Consider the following 10,769-nt stretch of genomic DNA (forward strand, 5'->3'; position numbering starts at 1 on the left):
TCGTTCACTGCTTACCCACCATCTTCTTCCTCTCCAGTCTAGCTTTGGAAGCTTGAAAGGAGTTGAGACTAAAGAGATATTTCTGAGATAGTCTCCTGGCTCCCTGGGATAAAGTCCATGGATTAAAGTACCCCAGAATAGTCACTTTCTTTCCCTATGTGGGCCTCAGTTTCCCCAGTGGTCCAAGGAAAGGGTAGAAAGCATGGCTTCTGAACCCCTTCTAATCTCTAATTGTACATCTGTAAAATGAAGGGATGGAAGATCATGATGCCTGACTTTTCTTCCAGCTCTTACATTCTCCAATCTCAGGAATCACCTCACTTTACTCTCTCTCAGAAAAGACAGCTGTAGTTCAGAGAGATGACGTGACTTGCCCAAGGCTATGCAGCAGGAACTAGACTTGCCGGGCCCGAGTCCTGCCTAGCTCAGCGTTCATGTGTTTTTACATGTGTGCTGTGTGTGTATATGTGAGCACATATTTGTGAATACATGACAAGGTGGCATATTCTAAAGATTCTTTGTGTGCATGTGTGAGTCAAGGATCTATTTCTTCATTTCTTGTATTTGAAGTACTCTTCAATGACATCCTTGGCCTGAGACTCTTTGCCATAGTCCTTAACTACTACACAACTGCTACTAACCACTTTACGGGGTTTCCCCCCTCTGTCAGTTTTACAGAGGCCTGCCCATTCCCCTAGTTTCTTGTTGTCATCACCCTTAATTAAGTTGATTTGGTGTTCAGTACAAAGGGCCTCCACCAACTTGACATACATAGGCCCATCACAGTTGGATGCAAGCACACAAAGATGGGCTTGGCGCTTGTCCAAGGCTTTGGCAGCTTTGCAAATTCTGCATGCTAGGTCATGGTGGATGAGGGCGGTCTTCAGTACCTCTTGTAAAGCAGTATTAATGTCCATTACACCTCCAACAGAAATGCCTTTCTTGGCTGTGGCGGTGGGTTATGGGTGAAGCCCAATCTTGAATGCACCAAAGCCTCTGCCTCCGCATGACTCAGTGGTGGCAGAGAAAGAGCATATTGTAAAGATTCTCGTTGAGCTCAGACATTTCCTAAGGCATCCATGCAGGTCAGGAGTGCTGTGCAGTCAGTCTTGGATGTGAAGCAGGAGGGAGCAGACATGAGGAGGTAGGAGCTACAGGAATGCTCAAGGGATCACATCTCCCTCCTTCTCCCCAGTCTCTGCATCACAGGGGCTCATGCTCCTTGCTTAGCCTAATGAGGCTACCTCAAACCAGTCCAGCCTGGTGAGCTGCTTCCTGCTCCCAGCTCAGGAGCACCAGGCAGGACTGAGCACAGCCAGCCATCAAATTCTGCCTGATCTAGCCCAGTGCAATTATTGGCATTTTGTTTCTACCTCCATGTTTTGACCCTGGGTTCATCAGCTTGACCTTTAGCCCTAAAAGACACTATCAAATTTGCTGAGTTTGGGGGCATTTCCACAGCTGCTTCTGTCTTTACCCCCTGCAGCTACTCCTCTGCCATTCCACTCAGCACTTCTCTTCCCCAAAATCCACAGGTGCCTATCCCCACAGTGGCTGTTCCTGCAAGTCTCCCTGCTTTGATCAGATTCCCATGCTGTCCGACAGCCTTTTTTTTTTTTTTTTTTTTTTTTTTTGCACCCTACTTCTAGTCACCCATTCAAAGGAGGCCAAAACTACAATTCCTCTTTCCTCTTTTCCATCCATGCTGATATCACATCTCTAAGGCTCACTTACACTTCTGTTATCTTCTCCACTGAGGTAGAGATTATAAATCAATACATGTCGTAACCTCAGTGTACGGGATGGCTGTGTGTGGGTGAGAGAGAGAGAGAGAAATACAAATGTTGGGATAGTAGAAATTGCCGCTAACTGATGTGTTACAATATAAAGAGGGAATACTGCTTATCTTCAAATTCCTATTTTCAAAGTGAGACTCATCTTTCCAGAACTGTCACTCCTAGCTATGGGAATAAAGTTCAGGAGCTCAGATTGCCTTAGCTCCCTCCTTCTCACTCCAATGGGTAGTTCGTACCAGCTCCACCTTCCATCCCCAGGAGGAGTTCCTTCCAGGTTCCTTGACACCTGCCCCATCATACATCTTACCCCATGGTGAGCTGAAGCTCCAGCTCAGCCCCAGGGGCAACTGTCCTAGAGTGAACCATTTCTCAGGATCTCACTGGAGGTGGGAGGAGGTGGGTGGAGGAAGGTTTTGGCGGGTAAACAAGGGGCAGAGAGACATGGTAGCACTGCTCCAATTGTTGTTGCTTTGAGATGGAGGTGTTAAAAGATAAATTCATGAAAGACAGAGAGACTGGAAGGTTTTCCTCTCATGGGATCCAACCCTGGTCACACCACAGAATCCCTGTGATGCCTTCAAATAATGTGAATGTGCTGAGCACATCCCAGACCAAGGAAACTGAAACTCCAGGTGCGTAGCCCAAGAACCGGTGTCTGAAAAAAGTTCCCCAGGTGATTCAGATACACAGCAACATAACCTGACCTCCTGATACAACAAGAAGCATACAACATCACCAATGAAGCATTCTTGACAAAAATGTCTAACCTGAATCCAACCATGAGAATGCAATGTGACAAATCCAGTTGTGGGACATTCCATAACACAACAGGCCTGAATTCTTTAAAAAAGTCAGTGTCATTTAAAAAAAAGAAAAAAAGAAAGAAAAGAAAAAAGAAAAGTTGACCAGATGCAGTGGCTCACTCCTGTAATCCCAGCACTTTGGGAGGCTGAGGCGGGCAGATCACCTGAGGTCAGGAGTTGGAGACCAGCCTGGCCAACATGATGAAACCCCATCTCTACTGAAAATACAAAAATTAGCCAGGCATGGTGGCAGGCGCTTGTAATCCCAACTACTAGGGAGGCTGAAGCAGAAGAATCACTTGAACCCAGGAGGCAGAGGTTGCAGTGAGCCAAGATCACACCACTGTACTCCAGCCTGGGTGACAGAGTGAGAGCCTGTCTCAAAAAAAAAAAAAAAAGAAAAAAAAAAGAAAACAAAGAAAGAAAAGTCATGGACAGTGGGCTGCTTTAGATTAAAAGGTACTTAAAAACACATAATATGAGATATAATACAATGCAGAATTTTGAATTAGATCTCAGATTTAAAACACACATGCAAATATAAAAAATATTTTGGAGCCAATTGTAGAAATGTGAATATGAATGCAAATCAATTATAAAATTATTAATTTTCTTAGTTGTAATGATAATGTTGTGGCCATATAGAAGTTTCTTTTACAAAATGCTGCTAAATATATGAGAGTGAAGTGCTATGATTTCTACAGCTTTCTTTCAAATGGATCAGCATAAAACAAGTGTAGAAAACAGGAGATTAATGAAATGTGGCAAACTGGTGACAACTGGTAAATCTAGTGAAGGATATTTGTATATTTACTCTGCCTTTCTCTCTCTCTCTCTCGAGATAGGGTCTTGCTCTTTCACACAGGCTGGAGTGCAGTGGCACGATCATAGGTGACTGTATCCTCAAACTCCTGGGCTCTAGTGATTCTCCTACCTCAGCCTCCTGAGTTGCTAGGATTACAGGTGGCCACCATCCTGCCTAGCTAATTTTTCTTTAGTTTTTGTGTAGAGACAGGGTCTTGCTATGCTGCTCAGGCTGTTCTTGAACTCTGCGATTCAAGTGATCCTCCCGCCTTGGCCTCCCAAATTCCTGGGAGTATAGGCGTGAGCCAAAGCACCCAGTCAGTTCTACCATTCTTTTAAATGTGCAGTTTTAATATTTTTTACACCCCAGATAGCTATGTGGCTGCACACAATCAAAGTTACCACCCTTCCCAGCTCTTCTCCAGCCTCTCCCTTCTAATTCTGAGGTCCTAGAGTTCCTAGAACAGTGGTTCTCAAACCTCTGCACGCAAGAGCCTGGAGGTCACATTAAAGCACAGACCGCTGGGCCCCACCCCCAGGGTTTCTGCTTCATAGGTCAGCTGTAGGGCCGAGAGTGTGCATTCCTATCAAACACCCAGGTGATACTGATCAGAGGCCTCATTCCAAGAACTACTCCCCTGGAGGGCTAGAAGATAGGCCAACGCCCCTATTCATAGTTCATCTCCCAAATATGCTATAGCCTCCAGCTCGCAAAGCCAAGATGCTTAATCTTTTCCAGGAAAAGTTTGGGTAATTTGGCAATAACACCCACCAGAGGGCAGCAAACTCCTGTGGAAAGAAACTTTCGGGCCAGGGAAGGAATCTGAACTCTTGGGGTCCCTTCCTGAGGATTCTGACATCCCACAGAGGACTGAGGTGGTTAAGGCCATCGGGGTCAGACTACAATAATTCCCTACATTTGGTTAATGCTTCATATCAAACTTTCCCATTACTATACAATGGTCCTGAGGCAACAGAGCTTCAACATCTCTATGTGACAGATAAGATAACAAGGCTCAGAAAGATGAAGTGGAGGTGACTTGTCCAAGATGAGAGGGCTGGTGATTTATCAGATCAGGAACTTGGGTGCAGGCTGCCTGATGCCTCATTTCTTGCTTTCCCTCTTGCCTATCTGCAGTAATAGCCTCTGGGATTTCTTGATGATTTTTTATGTATTTCCTCTTTTAATTTTCACAGCTACCTATAAGGCATGCTCTCCAGTTGTCTCCACTTTACAGACAAGGTAAGGGAGGTGGGAGAAAATGGACTCGCACAATTAATAAGTAGTGAAGCTAGGATTTGAACTGTCTGACTCAAGAATCCACAAACACCTACTGATTCCCTATAGTCATGTGTAGTCAGCAGCCAGTCAAGCAGCACTTACAGTAAGTCTGGGACAATGCAAGTCACTGGTGATGCCATCCTGGCCCTCCAGCAGCGGCCAGTCTAGAAAAATCTAAGATGAAGGTGCCCGTGCCAAGTGTCACATGAAGCCCACCAGGTGAGTCCCATCATCCCCATTTTACAGATGAGGCAATGGGGCCTAGAGAGGTCAATCAACTTGCCTAAGACCCCAAGACAGTAAGTGATGTATCAGGGATTCACACTTGGACCATTTACTATACCTGCAGCCTTTACACATCTCACCCCAAATCTTCTGAGTCAACATGTGGGAAACAGAAAATGTCCCAAAACATGTGGAACATTCATTCAACTGCAGTGGACATTCATTCCGTTGCAGTTGTCCTCCCATCAGCTCTCTGCCACCCCTCAGCTCAGCCTGCAGCTCAGACTCCTGCCAGGCAAGGCCCTCCTCCCCTATAGAACCTCCCTTCCCCTTCCCATTGCCAAGTCAGGGTTTTCTTCTAGAATGGCCCAGAAAAAAAGTCAGGCCATTTTGCATATTGAGGACCCTTGATGAAGAGCTGCTGTTGAGAGTCAAAGAAGCTTCCCTAGGACCCTCACCTGTCAGCCTCCACTACCACCAAGAGGCATAAAGTAAGGGCAGTGTCTGACAGCAGATCTGGGGCTGGAGACATGCAGATGTTTTCCTATTTGGACCTGGGAGTCCCCTGACCCAAGCCAGGCCCCCTCCCTAGGAAGCCCTTTTGTTATTCCTGCAGATTCCAGTCATCACACCAGTTCTCCCATCCTTGTGGTTCTCCCTCCTTACTTCCTACAAGTACACTTGGGAATTCTGATTCTTTCCCTTCAAGACTCAGTAGAATAACATGTCCTTTCTGTGCTGCCTCCTAAAGCAAACTCACATGCCTACTACAAGAGAAGTCATTTAGTATGTAGAAAAGAATATTGGATTTTGAAATCTGACTTTAAATATCTGGGTATAAAACCCAGTTCCAGCACTCACAAGCAGGAGACTAGGACAAATCTCTTAATTTCTCTTGGCTGGGCATCATTTTCCTGTGCCCATGGGAATCATAGCCTCTGGGGCCATCTAACAAAAATACAGGGTTACTGTGATGTTAAAGCAATATATCATGGAAGGCACTTTTTTTACTCTTAAGTTCTTTATACTAAGTATGAATGTTAAAAAACAAAAATTATATCATCTGGTGGCATTCTCAATGACGTAGATGGAACACATAGGACAACAAAAAGGAAGGATTAATGAAGCTATGTCGTTATGCCTTTCACATTTTTCTTAGTTGCCAGAGTGGAGGGGTTAGCAAGGGATAAATGTTAACTTTAAGTAGGATTAGGAATCAACAAAAGGGAACGTGTAAGATACAAAACCAGAAGGCAGGCTTGAGTTCTTTGATTAACAGTAAAGGAGGTCCCTGAAACTGATACTTCTCACCTTTTCATTTGGTGCCTCTGAGGTAGCACCGCAGAGTAGCAGATTACAGGAAGATCCTAAATGGACAGGAGAACTGCTGACCTGTGGAAAGCACAGAGGATAATCACAGGAGGACAAACAGCTTGAAGCTGCTGAGAGAATGGCTCCAGCATCTGCTTTGGGGCAGGGAAATTTTAGGAAAAATACTTATGGAAATCAAGGATCTGGAAATAGAGTCCCTTCCCATGCCATCAAAACTCCTGAAAAGTACTGCTGTAAACCCAGTTTGAAGATCCTCTGAGATGTTGCTCAAAAAGCACACTCAAGGCCTATATAAAATTGGCTCCAGACCAAAGAGAAGTTGGCCACTCATCCTAGCAATGTCTTCTGATATGATTTGGTTGTGTCCCCACCCGAATTTCATCTTGAATGGTAGCTCCCATAATTCCCACGTGTCATGGGAGGGACCTGGTAGGAAGTAATTGAATCATGGGGCTGGGTCTTTCCCGTGCTGTTCTCATGATAGTGAATAAGTCTCACAAGATCTGCTGGTTTTATAAAGGGCAGTTCCCCTACACACGCTCTTCTTGCCTGCTGCCATGTAAGATGTGCCTTGCTCTTCCTTCACCTTCCACCATGATTGTGAGACCTTCCAAGCCATGTGAAACTGAGTCCATTAAACCTCTTTCCTTTATAAATTACCCAGTCTTAGGTATGTCTTCATTAGCAGCATGAGAACAGACTAACACAACTTCCCACGTTCCTGCCTCTCTCTACTGTGTCTGTTCCCAAGGGCCTCCTCTTGCTCTCGTATAAACCTGGGTTTCCTGTCCTGCCCAATTCAAGAGTCTCCCTATAAACTCCTGGTCTTCAGCCCTGAAAGCCCCCTGATAACCTCACATCTTTGAAGACTCAACTTAGGCTGCCTCCACCTATCCTCCTTCCTATATGGAATTGTGTCCCTACTGTGCCCTATACACTTTTACCATAATGTTTATAACACTTTGTTGATTTTGTTTATACATCTGTTCCCCATTTTTGGAATTAATACTTTATTCCTTTCTGTATCCTCAGTTCAGGAAACACTGTAGAAGTGCATTAAATGTCAATTGAATGGATGAAACCAAGGTCTACATGCTCTTTCTTTGTAATGACAGCCTCTTTCAATCTTGCCAACCTTAGTTTGACCCAGACCTGACATAATGTAACCACAATCTAGCCATGGCATGACTTGGCTTCAAAGCTCTTTTAACCCTGTCAGGATGCTGTTTACTATCCAAGTTACTGATAACTAGTTTCAGTGCTGACTGCACATTAGAATCACCTGGGAAGATTTTGTTGTTGTTTTTTAAGGCTAGTCAAGTGAAGCAAAGGAGATAGAGAAGAAAGCAAGAAGTCTATAGCTGGTTGTGATCAACTAGTTATAAACACCACTGCACTCGGCCCAACCCCGGGAAGTTTTTTGAAGTGCTGATGCTCAGGCCTCAACATAGACCACTAAATCAAAAGTTCTACAGAGTGGGGAGCCTGGGCATCAGCATCTTTAAAGCCTCCTGGGTGATTCTAATGGGTAACCAAGGTTGAGAACTGCCATCTTAACAGAAGGGACTTAGGGTTTGCACTATCTTCAGATGTGGAAGAATTCTTAATTCAACCTCAAATTTGTTTACTAATCTTCCCTCCAAGTGTGGGCTCCCAAATTTTTTCCTCAAAGCTGAATGCACATTCACCCGGATGTCAGCCCAGCATTTAAGCCCAAAATATCATATATCTAAATATTTAAAAGTTGTAGATTAAGCTAAAAATTGTTAAATACAGTATGTCCTTTCCTCCTTCCTGATAAATACAACTTTTGTAACACCAAAATTGAAAAATGTGTACAAAACTAAGCTTTTACATGACTAAAAGTTGGTAAAATATCAAAGAGAACTGATTGCACATGTCTGGTTGCATACCTTGATGCACTGTTTATGTGGGTAATACAACAAAGGTGTACTATAATTACACTAGGCCCTTGAACAACAAGGCGGTTAGGGGTACCACCTCCCCACCCTACACAGTTGAAAATCCAACACTTTTGACTCCCCCAAACTTTACTAATAGCCTACTATTGACTAGGAGCCTTACAGACAACATAAACAGTCAGTTAACACACATTCTGTGTGTTATATGTATTATATACTGTATTCTTACAATACAGTAAGCTAGAGAAAAGAAAATCTTATCCAAGTCATAAAGAAGAGAAAACATATTTACTATTACTTAAGTGGAGTGGATCATCATGAGTCTTCACGCTTGTCATTTTCACAATGAGATGGCAGAGGAAGAGGAGGGATTGGTTTTACTGTCTCAGGGGTGGCAGAAGTGGAAGAAAATTCACATATAAGTGGACCCACAAAGTTCAAACCTGTGTTTCTCAAGGGTCAACTGTAATTAGTTAGCATAATTTATTCCATAAAAATGTGTATTTTGGCCGGGTTTAATGGCTCAAGCCTGTAATCCCAGCACTTTGGGAGGCCAAGATGGGTGGATCACGAGGTCAGGAGATCGAGACCATCCTGGCTAACACGGTGAAACCCCATCTCTACTAAAAAATATACAAAAACCTAACTGGGTGTAGTGGCGGGCGCCTGTAGTCCCAGCTACTGGGGAGGCTGAGGCAGGAGAATGGCGTAAACCCGGGAGGTGGAGCTTGCAGTGAGCTGAGATCCGGCCACTGCACTCCAGCCTGGGCGACAGAGCAAGACTCCAAAAAAAAAAAAAAAAAAGTGTATTTCTTGCTCTTCATTTCAGTGAATCACTAATAATGTTGCTATAATCAAAATTGTTCACAGTCATGCCAAATTGGCAATTTTGTTTAAGGGAAACACTGCTAAGCTAGTAGCCATTGGAATTGTCAATAAATTTATTAAAATGATACTTAGATTGGAAATGAACCACAATTTTCAAACCAATTTCAAACATTGTAATGAGGTCATCTATGGTTAATTAGTGTTATCACTGGAAATACGGCCAAATATTTTAATTCCATTGTAGATACTACTATTGCTTATTGTACTAGCCTGTTTTCACACTGCTGTAAAGATACTACCCCAGACTGGGTAATTTATAAAGGAAAGAGTTTTAACTGACTCACAGTTCTGCATGGCTGGGGAGGCCTCAGGAAATTTACAATTATGGTGGAAGGCGAAGCAGGCACCTTCTTCACAAGGCAGCAGGAGAGAGACAGAAAGAACAGGGGAAATTGCCACTTATAAAACCACCAGGTGTCATGAGAACTCACTCACTATCATGAGAACAGCATGGGGGAAACGGCCCCCATGATCCAATCACCTCCCACAGGTCCCTCCCCCAACATGTGGGGATTACAATTCAGGATGAGATTTGGGTGGGGACATAGCCAAACCATATCACTTATATAGTTATTTTTAGCTTCTTTTAAAACAATATCTACATTGATACTCTAATCCATAAGTTCTTTTAACTTTTTCTGGACTGGATTATTACAAATAAAAAAATACCAATATATTGGTTTGTTTAGATTTCTCTTCAATCAATACAATACCTTAATCTAGAATGGCCACAAAACAGTCTGTAGAAGTCAGTTTCCAGATTGTATATGTGTGAACCTTCTCCTTCATAGTAATGCAAATGTTTTTGTTTTGTTGTTCAAATTGCCTTGTATTTTGCTGGAATTTTACTTTTGTTACATATTTATCATGTATCTTTTTTATTTAGAATAACAATTTTCTTTAAATCTTTAGATATATTTGTAGAATCCATTTTAAACTGAAATAAAACTTAAAGAGATCATGGTTTTGTTTTTTTATTTTTCAGCTAACATTGTTTACAGCAAGCTGTGGTTCATAACAAATAACTGAATGATGAGATTTAAAATTAATTTCACATTCTGCCAAAACCTGAGATTTGTTCTTTATTTGAGGATTTTCTATGGTTTTGCTTAGTTCTATTAATGGATTTCATATCTTGCCTAATAAAATCTAATTGCTTTGACAGTGTTTCATTAGAATTTCCACTGTGTATCCAAGCGTGTTATAAGGTCAGATTTGGTATGCGTTTCATCAATATGTTCCACTTTACAGAGATATAGAAAACAACGTAAATAATGTTTGAATTGTTCCAAGGAATACCATTGCTATCAGCACAGGTAAAGCTGACATTTTCTTGTTAAAATTCAAACTACAGTTCAAAGGATGTTTCTATATTTTCAACCATAATTCTGGATTGCATACCTTTTTCTTTAACAACTATATTAACATCATTATCACAGGCTTACCCACAATCTTTTAAATCAATGGCTAAAATTTAAAGCTGTGTCTTTAGTTAAGACAAAAGCTCTATTTTTCAGAAGTGTGAAACCAATAAAATACTGATTAATTTCAAGTTCCTTGTTTTCCTCTCCAGATAGTTTAACAGTGAGTATCATAAATGTGAGTCATTCAGGCTGGGCATAGTGGCTCACACCTGTAATCCCAGCACTTTGGGACCCTGAGGCAGGAGGATCACTTGAGGCCAGGAGTTGGAGACCAGCCCGAACAACATGATGAA

General features: G+C 42.5%; 1 pseudogene; it reads right to left on the reverse strand.

Annotated features, from left to right (window-relative positions):
* Positions 1 to 551: 551 nt before the first annotated feature.
* On the reverse strand, positions 552 to 941 carry LOC104655219 (annotated as a pseudogene).
* Between the last annotated feature and the right edge of the window lie 9,828 nt (positions 942 to 10,769).

The sequence above is a fragment of the Rhinopithecus roxellana genome, chromosome 17 (assembly GCF_007565055.1).
Source record: "Rhinopithecus roxellana isolate Shanxi Qingling chromosome 17, ASM756505v1, whole genome shotgun sequence".
Classification (NCBI taxonomy): Eukaryota; Metazoa; Chordata; class Mammalia; order Primates; family Cercopithecidae; genus Rhinopithecus; species Rhinopithecus roxellana.